Genomic DNA, 12723 nt, shown 5'->3' with positions numbered 1-12723 from the left:
CACTGGGAAAAGATTGGGCCCCTTACCTAAACTCCAGGTACAGAGCACACTCTCCTTTGCACCCCGCAGAGTGTCTATCCCACCTGCCCCAACAACTCCTGAGAACAGACCCTTCAGACATGAGCAGACCAACCAGAAAATGTCTGTTTGGTCACTGGAGCCTAAGAAGAAGTGGCTTATTATAGGGGATTCAAACCTCTCCAGGATGCCACCTTTCTCCCAAAACCACGTCCAAGTGGACAGCTTTCCAGGTGCCACTTTTGCACACGCTGAAGCTATTTTGGCCAAAACACCTGTCTCCACAATGGTAGAAATGACTATCCTTTCCTTTGGCATCAACAGCAGATCCCACAATCCCCAAACTGTCACCATCCCACAGCTGGACAATGCTGTCCATATGGCTGAAAAAGCCTTCCCTGATGCACTAATTTTTGTGCCCCAAATCAATTTCTCCAGGTCACTCCCACCCAATGAACAGAACAATCTTTGGGCTCTGAACAAACACATCCAGGTCCAACACGGCTCCATTCCTCCACTCGCCAGGAATAACTTTACCCTTGAGAAGGACCTCATTCACTGGTCAAAACAGACCGGTGAGTACATGTTCCAGCACTGGATCGAGCATTTAAACAAGGAGTCCCTGTAAGTATAAGAGATGAAGCAGGGAATAAAACTGTAATTAACTTATGTGAATCCTTCCAGCTTACAGCAGCACAGACTTCACTGTTGAATAAAGGGTTAACCTTCATTCCTTCCTTACACAGGACTGGTCACAAGTGCCTAAAAGACCAAACCAGAATGGACTTACAGAATTATCACAGAAAGTTGAAACTGTCTGTTTATTATGCTAACAAACCTGATTCTGTCCACTTACCTTTTATCCCGAAATCCACCTGGGTTCCCTCTGCTGCACAACTTCCACCTGAAATCACAAATTTAACACAATCTGATACTGAATTTTTTCAAAAGCACTATAGAATAGGATGGAACAAACCCAATTTGAGTGAATTTGAAATTGAAGCACTTAATCAATTGAGTGAAAACAATGAGATTGTGATTAAACCTGCAGACAAAGGGAGCTCGGTGGTGCTCATGGACAGGAAGGATTATCTTTGGGAGGGATACAGACAATTAAATGACCAAAAATATTATGCAAAATTAGACAGACCCATATATAAAGACACCATACCATTAGTGGACAAAATTCTTTCAACTTTGTATGATAAGAAATTTATCAATCAGAAACAAAAAACTTACCTCCAGGGAAATAAAGAACCCAGAATGAGACGATTTTACTTACTGCCCAAAATCCATAAAAAGAAGGAGTCCTGGAGCCTCCCTTACTGCATCCCCCCTGGACGCCCGATCGTCTCTGACTGTGAGAGTGAAACGTATTTTACAGCAGAATTCATAGATTTTTATTTAAATCCTCTGTCCACGTTACACCCCAGTTATATTAAGGACACCTATGATTTTGTGGAGAAAGTCAAAAATATTATAGTACCGCCAACGTCCTTTTTGTTCTCTCTGGATGTGGACAGTCTCTACACCAACATCCAGGCCTCTGAGGGTCTCTTAGCGGTCAAAAACGCATTCCAAAAATACCCAGACAGCAAAAGGCCCGACAAAGAAATCCTCCAACTTCTCGAAATTAACCTGACCAAAATGATTTTGAATTTGACGGCCAATATTTTTTACAAATTCATGGGACGGCTATGGGTAAAAAGTTCGCCCCCTCGTACGCAAACATCCACATGGCAGCCTGGGAGGAAAGCGCTCTGGCATCCTGCCAGAAAAAACCGCTATATTATTTTCGCTATTTAGATGATATTTGGGGTATTTGGCAGCATTCCAAAGAGGACTTTGATCAATTTATGCTTACCTTGAACAACCACAGGCAGTCCATCAAATTAAAATCCACAATTAGCCCCGACTCCATGGACTTCCTCGACACCACCACCTTCAAAGGCACCGACTTCCCTGCCACACACAAACTGGATATCCGAGTTTTTTTTAAAGAGACAGATACACATGCCCTACTGTACAGGTCCAGTCATCACCCGAAGCACACCTTTGCGGGGCTAGTTAAATCTCAGTTATTGAGATTTAAAAGAATCTGCACCAGGGAGGAAGACTTTAAGGCTGCAGTTAAAATCTTATTTTCCTCACTTCTCACCAGGGGCTACACGTACACCATGCTGCGTCGGGCATTGAGGACATTTACCCAAGTCAAACCCATTTGTCTCGACTCTATTTTACCAATTATAATCACTTATTCTCCACAAAATGTCAAATTTGTCAGACAATTAAAAAGAAATTTTATTTCTGCTGGAGGTAACACAGTTTTTCTAAAAGATTACAAGCTGATTGCAGCTTTTAGAAAAACTACAACCTGAGAGATATTCTAGTGAGAGCTAAACTCAGGCCTTTACAGGCACACAGGACCAGATCACAGGGGGATTTCTTTAGAAGGTACAGGATGGTACAAAACCAGAACACCAAAGAGGTTTTTGAAACCCAAAAGAACACTACTGTTCACCAGAAAAATATCATTTATTTAATAAGATGCCTACAGTGTTCAAAGCAATATGTTGGTGAATCAGGAAATACCATGCTAACTAGATTCACACAGCACAGATATAATATTAATAAACATAAAAATTTACATATCCCTCTAGTCCAACATTTCGTTGATCACGGCTGGGCCAATCTCAGAGCCACTATTCTGGAGTCCAACCCAGCCTGGACGGTGAAGCAGCGCAGGAGAATTGAAAGATCCTGGATCACTAGACTGGGTACACATGTGCCCAATGGTCTGAATGAGAGATAGGATAGTTGGGAATTAGTGTAGGTCCATGGTTTGTGCATGTAATTCTGCTGCCTTCGGCAGCAGAATTCATTTATTTCATTCCTAACCCGCCCGTACCTGGACTGAAGCTTTCCCCTCTTCCTCTCTTCTCTGACAGATCTCCATCTCAGTTATCCTTCTATTATGGGACACAAAAGAACACATAAAATAGAATATTAATAGATACAATTTGATTAATTGGACTTCATAAGGGACTATAATTAAATAGGTACGTGTGTGTGTATATATATGTGTGTGTATGTATATATATATATTTACAAATATTGCTTACATATGATTCTTAATTGGAACTAGAGATATATGTTACACATATAGAGAACTCCTATGCATATGGAGTCACTTTTTAAACCAACACATTACTTTGGAAATTCTTTTTCCTTTTTTCATCTTCTCCCATGTGGTGGGAATATTTAATTGTTATACTACATATCATTGAACCATTTTATGTTGCTTTTGATAACATAATACCACTTGTTTCCATGTTCCTGTGGACTGTTACTTCTGATGTGTACGGATTATCATTTATATGGTACAGGAGTACATATTTCGCACATTTTCATTCATAATTCAGAGATTGTTGTTGTTGTTGTTATTTATGATACATTTGCATCCATGTATTTCATAGATGTCTCTTCATGTGATGGTTATTGTGCTCCCCACACTTTTTGTTTTCAGTCTATTGTTAGAGCAGAGCAGGACACAACATCCTGATTCCTGACCTAGTCATGGGGCTATACTTGAGGATTCCTTACCTAACCATAACCACTTTATTTTGGGGTCATATTTGAAAGCTTCTTGCCTAATCTCAACCATTCCAGCCCAGTAACACATTACAGGGACTATTGCCTAAACCCAACAATTGGATTTGGTAAATAAATTTCAAGATATATGCCCTTACCTGTTATTTTACACTTACCTTAACCTATTTGGAAACCCTAACGATACCCACCTTATCTGACTTGATGCTGAGTCTCCCTTGCCCCTGTAAAAAAATCAAAAAAAGAAAATTATTGTTAGAATGCAATTGTGATATTATTACTCACCTTAAAACTCAATTTAAACACCATTTAAGGGTCTTTAAATACCTTTCTTAATATATTTCGATATCTTTTAATCAATTTTAAGAGACTGGTGAGTGGAATTTAATTTAAAATGTAATTTAAGTTCTTTTCGAACAAATTTACATATTTTCCTCTAATTTTACATCAGGCTTGGGGCGGCCTTCCTCACTCCCATACACACCCAATGTTATCGACTCCAGCGATATCATTGGCCCTGGGAATCACATGGGTTTCACTGGATTCAGGATGTTTATACCTGCTCGCTTTTCCCGGCTTTTTTCATTCATTCTGCCGTACCGCTGACTGAACTGTGTGAGAGGATCAGATTGAGAGAAATTGTGATTTATTTCGAGCTTGAAAAAGGCATTTATCAATGCCGAAACGCGTCGCTCACTGAAATAAAGTTTCTCCTTTATTTACCATCACGTCTCTATTTTTTTAAGAGATAGTTTTCAGTTATAGTTTTTAGTTTTAGTTTGTTTTCCTACGGCCTTCGGCTCGACTTCAGGATGGCGGGTCAACGCTGGGATGATGAAGGCTGGCAAGAGGTTAGTTACAAACGAGGCAGACAGAAAAATAAAACACTGTACCCTCGGAACAGACAGCCTTCCCTTTATCCCCGCCGTCAGCAGTCTTACGGCCGCTCCTCCTACGCCGAAGCGGCCCGGGGAAATCAGCGCCACGACTCCCGCCTATTTCAAAGATACAACGGGAGATCTAACTACAAGGAATATAGAGGTAATAACCAGGCCGAATTCCTTTACAACAACAACAACACCCACCAGAGCAAGGACAGGAACAACGGCCGTCTCCAGGACCGCCGAACACAAATAAACGGAGCTCCGCGCCGAGGATCCCCACAGCGGAGATGGCAGCGGCCCCAGACACAGCGGTGGCGGCAGCCACAAGGACAACGTTCCCGAAACTGGAGAGAGGGGAATCAACGGAGAGGAAGGTTTGTTCGCTCTCATGACACGGAGCAACAAAAAAACAATTATGATGACTCAGACTTTATCATCAGAACTAAAGTTATCCATAAGATTATTAAGGCTGCGCATCACCTAAAAAATGTCACCTCTCCTGTTACACCTCCGGCCATTGCCAGGTTGACTCACAACCTCATCACCTCCATCAAACCTGCTGACTCTAATAACACAATCAACAATATTATTGAAGGTAATGCCAGAATTTGGCAGCACACAACCCTGCTAGATCTTGGTGACCATTATAGGGCTAGCATGGAGGATAACTTCCAGATCCTAAACCAACTTAATGCTGGGAACTGGAGGAAAAACTTTGATATTGCAGCTGCTTGGTCTCGCAGCCATTTCGGCAAGAAACTAGCACGCAGCACTTTAGACACAGTGTTTGACAGACTGGTAGCAGCCACACGGGACAACCCTCAGAAAGCCCCACAGGAAGAGACACAGACTCAGACTTTACCTGCCACAGAGACTGCAGCTCCCTCCACCACCCCACTGGAGACAGACGAGGTAACATCCCAGCAACCACCTGCTCCTCCTGCTCTTCCTGCTCGTCCTCCTCCTCCTCCTCCTCCTGTCCATCCTGCTCCAGTCGCGGCCCCACGTACCCTGTCTGTTAGAAGGCGACATTTGAGTGCTGCCATGACAGATTTTTTGGCTCAAGCCTATCCCAACACCCCACCTCAACCAGTACCGGGGATCCCACAGAGGATCACACAGTGGGAAACACTCAGAACATGCCCAGAACAGACGGCAGCTGACACCCACACAGCTCCCCATGCAGGAATGGTGCAAAGGACTCCTACCGCTGGGGAAGCTGCACCAGAACAACCTGTGGAGAAGACACACGAACAGCAGCAGACTTCAGAAGAGGGAGAACTGATTTCTCTACATGCAGACCCTCTCCCAGCTGTTCCTCCCTCCTCCTCCCCCCCTCCCTCTTCTTCTCCTCCCTCTATTATAGACCTTTCCCCATCTTCCCCTGTTCCTTCCTCTTTCTCTCCCACCTCTCCTCCCCTTTCTCCCAACTCACCTCATTCCCTCTCACCGGTGATACCAGTCCTGGAACAGCCACAGCAACAAAGGCCTCCACGCAAACTTCCAGACCTGCAAACGACAGAGAATACAGAGGGAACCACATCTTCTACCCCTGTATCCAACACTGGGAAAAGATTGGGCCCCTTACCTAAACTCCAGGTACAGAGCACACTCTCCTTTGCACCCCGCAGAGTGTCTATCCCACCTGCCCCAACAACTCCTGAGAACAGACCCTTCAGACATGAGCAGACCAACCAGAAAATGTCTGTTTGGTCACTGGAGCCTAAGAAGAAGTGGCTTATTATAGGGGATTCAAACCTCTCCAGGATGCCACCTTTCTCCCAAAACCACGTCCAAGTGGACAGCTTTCCAGGTGCCACTTTTGCACACGCTGAAGCTATTTTGGCCAAAACACCTGTCTCCACAATGGTAGAAATGACTATCCTTTCCTTTGGCATCAACAGCAGATCCCACAATCCCCAAACTGTCACCATCCCACAGCTGGACAATGCTGTCCATATGGCTGAAAAAGCCTTCCCTGATGCACTAATTTTTGTGCCCCAAATCAATTTCTCCAGGTCACTCCCACCCAATGAACAGAACAATCTTTGGGCTCTGAACAAACACATCCAGGTCCAACACGGCTCCATTCCTCCACTCGCCAGGAATAACTTTACCCTTGAGAAGGACCTCATTCACTGGTCAAAACAGACCGGTGAGTACATGTTCCAGCACTGGATCGAGCATTTAAACAAGGAGTCCCTGTAAGTATAAGAGATGAAGCAGGGAATAAAACTGTAATTAACTTATGTGAATCCTTCCAGCTTACAGCAGCACAGACTTCACTGTTGAATAAAGGGTTAACCTTCATTCCTTCCTTACACAGGACTGGTCACAAGTGCCTAAAAGACCAAACCAGAATGGACTTACAGAATTATCACAGAAAGTTGAAACTGTCTGTTTATTATGCTAACAAACCTGATTCTGTCCACTTACCTTTTATCCCGAAATCCACCTGGGTTCCCTCTGCTGCACAACTTCCACCTGAAATCACAAATTTAACACAATCTGATACTGAATTTTTTCAAAAGCACTATAGAATAGGATGGAACAAACCCAATTTGAGTGAATTTGAAATTGAAGCACTTAATCAATTGAGTGAAAACAATGAGATTGTGATTAAACCTGCAGACAAAGGGAGCTCGGTGGTGCTCATGGACAGGAAGGATTATCTTTGGGAGGGATACAGACAATTAAATGACCAAAAATATTATGCAAAATTAGACAGACCCATATATAAAGACACCATACCATTAGTGGACAAAATTCTTTCAACTTTGTATGATAAGAAATTTATCAATCAGAAACAAAAACTTACCTCCAGGGAAATAAAGAACCCAGAATGAGACGATTTTACTTACTGCCCAAAATCCATAAAAAGAAGGAGTCCTGGAGCCTCCCTTACTGCATCCCCCCTGGACGCCCGATCGTCTCTGACTGTGAGAGTGAAACGTATTTTACAGCAGAATTCATAGATTTTTATTTAAATCCTCTGTCCACGTTACACCCCAGTTATATTAAGGACACCTATGATTTTGTGGAGAAAGTCAAAAATATTATAGTACCGCCAACGTCCTTTTTGTTCTCTCTGGATGTGGACAGTCTCTACACCAACATCCAGGCCTCTGAGGGTCTCTTAGCGGTCAAAAACGCATTCCAAAAATACCCAGACAGCAAAAGGCCCGACAAAGAAATCCTCCAACTTCTCGAAATTAACCTGACCAAAAATGATTTTGAATTTGACGGCCAATATTTTTTACAAATTCATGGGACGGCTATGGGTAAAAAGTTCGCCCCCTCGTACGCAAACATCCACATGGCAGCCTGGGAGGAAAGCGCTCTGGCATCCTGCCAGAAAAAACCGCTATATTATTTTCGCTATTTAGATGATATTTGGGGTATTTGGCAGCATTCCAAAGAGGACTTTGATCAATTTATGCTTACCTTGAACAACCACAGGCAGTCCATCAAATTAAAATCCACAATTAGCCCCGACTCCATGGACTTCCTCGACACCACCACCTTCAAAGGCACCGACTTCCCTGCCACACACAAACTGGATATCCGAGTTTTTTTTAAAGAGACAGATACACATGCCCTACTGTACAGGTCCAGTCATCACCCGAAGCACACCTTTGCGGGGCTAGTTAAATCTCAGTTATTGAGATTTAAAAGAATCTGCACCAGGGAGGAAGACTTTAAGGCTGCAGTTAAAATCTTATTTTCCTCACTTCTCACCAGGGGCTACACGTACACCATGCTGCGTCGGGCATTGAGGACATTTACCCAAGTCAAACCCATTTGTCTCGACTCTATTTTACCAATTATAATCACTTATTCTCCACAAAATGTCAAATTTGTCAGACAATTAAAAAGAAATTTTATTTCTGCTGGAGGTAACACAGTTTTTCTAAAAGATTACAAGCTGATTGCAGCTTTTAGAAAAAACTACAACCTGAGAGATATTCTAGTGAGAGCTAAACTCAGGCCTTTACAGGCACACAGGACCAGATCACAGGGGGATTTCTTTAGAAGGTACAGGATGGTACAAAACCAGAACACCAAAGAGGTTTTTGAAACCCAAAAGAACACTACTGTTCACCAGAAAAATATCATTTATTTAATAAGATGCCTACAGTGTTCAAAGCAATATGTTGGTGAATCAGGAAATACCATGCTAACTAGATTCACACAGCACAGATATAATATTAATAAACATAAAAATTTACATATCCCTCTAGTCCAACATTTCGTTGATCACGGCTGGGCCAATCTCAGAGCCACTATTCTGGAGTCCAACCCAGCCTGGACGGTGAAGCAGCGCAGGAGAATTGAAAGATCCTGGATCACTAGACTGGGTACACATGTGCCCAATGGTCTGAATGAGAGATAGGATAGTTGGGAATTAGTGTAGGTCCATGGTTTGTGCATGTAATTCTGCTGCCTTCGGCAGCAGAATTCATTTATTTCATTCCTAACCCGCCCGTACCTGGACTGAAGCTTTCCCCTCTTCCTCTCTTCTCTGACAGATCTCCATCTCAGTTATCCTTCTATTATGGGACACAAAAGAACACATAAAATAGAATATTAATAGATACAATTTGATTAATTGGACTTCATAAGGGACTATAATTAAATAGGTACGTGTGTGTGTATATATATGTGTGTGTATGTATATATATATATTTACAAATATTGCTTACATATGATTCTTAATTGGAACTAGAGATATATGTTACACATATAGAGAACTCCTATGCATATGGAGTCACTTTTTAAACCAACACATTACTTTGGAAATTCTTTTTCCTTTTTTCATCTTCTCCCATGTGGTGGGAATATTTAATTGTTATACTACATATCATTGAACCATTTTATGTTGCTTTTGATAACATAATACCACTTGTTTCCATGTTCCTGTGGACTGTTACTTCTGATGTGTACGGATTATCATTTATATGGTACAGGAGTACATATTTCGCACATTTTCATTCATAATTCAGAGATTGTTGTTGTTGTTGTTATTTATGATACATTTGCATCCATGTATTTCATAGATGTCTCTTCATGTGATGGTTATTGTGCTCCCCACACTTTTTGTTTTCAGTCTATTGTTAGAGCAGAGCAGGACACAACATCCTGATTCCTGACCTAGTCATGGGGCTATACTTGAGGATTCCTTACCTAACCATAACCACTTTATTTTGGGGTCATATTTGAAAGCTTCTTGCCTAATCTCAACCATTCCAGCCCAGTAACACATTACAGGGACTATTGCCTAAACCCAACAATTGGATTTGGTAAATAAATTTCAAGATATATGCCCTTACCTGTTATTTTACACTTACCTTAACCTATTTGGAAACCCTAACGATACCCACCTTATCTGACTTGATGCTGAGTCTCCCTTGCCCCTGTAAAAAAATCAAAAAAAGAAAATTATTGTTAGAATGCAATTGTGATATTATTACTCACCTTAAAACTCAATTTAAACACCATTTAAGGGTCTTTAAATACCTTTCTTAATATATTTCGATATCTTTTAATCAATTTTAAGAGACTGGTGAGTGGAATTTAATTTAAAATGTAATTTAAGTTCTTTTCGAACAAATTTACATATTTTCCTCTAATTTTACATCAGGCTTGGGGCGGCCTTCCTCACTCCCATACACACCCAATGTTATCGACTCCAGCGATATCATTGGCCCTGGGAATCACATGGGTTTCACTGGATTCAGGATGTTTATACCTGCTCGCTTTTCCCGGCTTTTTTCATTCATTCTGCCGTACCGCTGACTGAACTGTGTGAGAGGATCAGATTGAGAGAAATTGTGATTTATTTCGAGCTTGAAAAAGGCATTTATCAATGCCGAAACGCGTCGCTCACTGAAATAAAGTTTCTCCTTTATTTACCATCACGTCTCTATTTTTTTAAGAGATAGTTTTCAGTTATAGTTTTTAGTTTTAGTTTGTTTTCCTACGGCCTTCGGCTCGACTTCAGGATGGCGGGTCAACGCTGGGATGATGAAGGCTGGCAAGAGGTTAGTTACAAACGAGGCAGACAGAAAAATAAAACACTGTACCCTCGGAACAGACAGCCTTCCCTTTATCCCCGCCGTCAGCAGTCTTACGGCCGCTCCTCCTACGCCGAAGCGGCCCGGGGAAATCAGCGCCACGACTCCCGCCTATTTCAAAGATACAACGGGAGATCTAACTACAAGGAATATAGAGGTAATAACCAGGCCGAATTCCTTTACAACAACAACAACACCCACCAGAGCAAGGACAGGAACAACGGCCGTCTCCAGGACCGCCGAACACAAATAAACGGAGCTCCGCGCCGAGGATCCCCACAGCGGAGATGGCAGCGGCCCCAGACACAGCGGTGGCGGCAGCCACAAGGACAACGTTCCCGAAACTGGAGAGAGGGGAATCAACGGAGAGGAAGGTTTGTTCGCTCTCATGACACGGAGCAACAAAAAAACAATTATGATGACTCAGACTTTATCATCAGAACTAAAGTTATCCATAAGATTATTAAGGCTGCGCATCACCTAAAAAATGTCACCTCTCCTGTTACACCTCCGGCCATTGCCAGGTTGACTCACAACCTCATCACCTCCATCAAACCTGCTGACTCTAATAACACAATCAACAATATTATTGAAGGTAATGCCAGAATTTGGCAGCACACAACCCTGCTAGATCTTGGTGACCATTATAGGGCTAGCATGGAGGATAACTTCCAGATCCTAAACCAACTTAATGCTGGGAACTGGAGGAAAAACTTTGATATTGCAGCTGCTTGGTCTCGCAGCCATTTCGGCAAGAAACTAGCACGCAGCACTTTAGACACAGTGTTTGACAGACTGGTAGCAGCCACACGGGACAACCCTCAGAAAGCCCCACAGGAAGAGACACAGACTCAGACTTTACCTGCCACAGAGACTGCAGCTCCCTCCACCACCCCACTGGAGACAGACGAGGTAACATCCCAGCAACCACCTGCTCCTCCTGCTCTTCCTGCTCGTCCTCCTCCTCCTCCTCCTCCTGTCCATCCTGCTCCAGTCGCGGCCCCACGTACCCTGTCTGTTAGAAGGCGACATTTGAGTGCTGCCATGACAGATTTTTTGGCTCAAGCCTATCCCAACACCCCACCTCAACCAGTACCGGGGATCCCACAGAGGATCACACAGTGGGAAACACTCAGAACATGCCCAGAACAGACGGCAGCTGACACCCACACAGCTCCCCATGCAGGAATGGTGCAAAGGACTCCTACCGCTGGGGAAGCTGCACCAGAACAACCTGTGGAGAAGACACACGAACAGCAGCAGACTTCAGAAGAGGGAGAACTGATTTCTCTACATGCAGACCCTCTCCCAGCTGTTCCTCCCTCCTCCTCCCCCCCTCCCTCTTCTTCTCCTCCCTCTATTATAGACCTTTCCCCATCTTCCCCTGTTCCTTCCTCTTTCTCTCCCACCTCTCCTCCCCTTTCTCCCAACTCACCTCATTCCCTCTCACCGGTGATACCAGTCCTGGAACAGCCACAGCAACAAAGGCCTCCACGCAAACTTCCAGACCTGCAAACGACAGAGAATACAGAGGGAACCACATCTTCTACCCCTGTATCCAACACTGGGAAAAGATTGGGCCCCTTACCTAAACTCCAGGTACAGAGCACACTCTCCTTTGCACCCCGCAGAGTGTCTATCCCACCTGCCCCAACAACTCCTGAGAACAGACCCTTCAGACATGAGCAGACCAACCAGAAAATGTCTGTTTGGTCACTGGAGCCTAAGAAGAAGTGGCTTATTATAGGGGATTCAAACCTCTCCAGGATGCCACCTTTCTCCCAAAACCACGTCCAAGTGGACAGCTTTCCAGGTGCCACTTTTGCACACGCTGAAGCTATTTTGGCCAAAACACCTGTCTCCACAATGGTAGAAATGACTATCCTTTCCTTTGGCATCAACAGCAGATCCCACAATCCCCAAACTGTCACCATCCCACAGCTGGACAATGCTGTCCATATGGCTGAAAAGCCTTCCCTGATGCACTAATTTTTGTGCCCCAAATCAATTTCTCCAGGTCACTCCCACCCAATGAACAGAACAATCTTTGGGCTCTGAACAACAACATCCAGGTCCAACACGGCATTAGCACTAGATGGCGGCCGGTCGTTAGCTTTAATGCTATTAGCTATAGCTAC

General features: G+C 43.5%; 2 long non-coding RNA genes across 2 annotated transcripts; both read right to left on the bottom strand.

The window, feature by feature from the left end:
* Positions 1–2539: 2539 nt before the first annotated feature.
* Positions 2540–2989, bottom strand: LOC116058417. The gene is made up of 2 exons (XR_004107050.2): positions 2927–2989; positions 2540–2815 (listed from the first exon to the last, which is right to left on the bottom strand). It is a non-coding gene; the product is annotated as an uncharacterized LOC116058417 (long non-coding RNA).
* Positions 2990–8613: 5624 nt separating this feature from the next.
* On the bottom strand, positions 8614–9063 carry LOC118496512. Its single transcript, XR_004899080.1, has 2 exons — positions 9001–9063; positions 8614–8889 (listed from the first exon to the last, which is right to left on the bottom strand). It is a non-coding gene; the product is annotated as an uncharacterized LOC118496512 (long non-coding RNA).
* Between the last annotated feature and the right edge of the window lie 3660 nt (positions 9064–12723).

The sequence above is a fragment of the Sander lucioperca genome, chromosome 12 (genome assembly GCF_008315115.2).
Source record: "Sander lucioperca isolate FBNREF2018 chromosome 12, SLUC_FBN_1.2, whole genome shotgun sequence".
Taxonomy (NCBI): domain Eukaryota; kingdom Metazoa; phylum Chordata; class Actinopteri; order Perciformes; family Percidae; genus Sander; species Sander lucioperca.
This window is presented reverse-complemented; position numbering and strand designations above follow the sequence as displayed.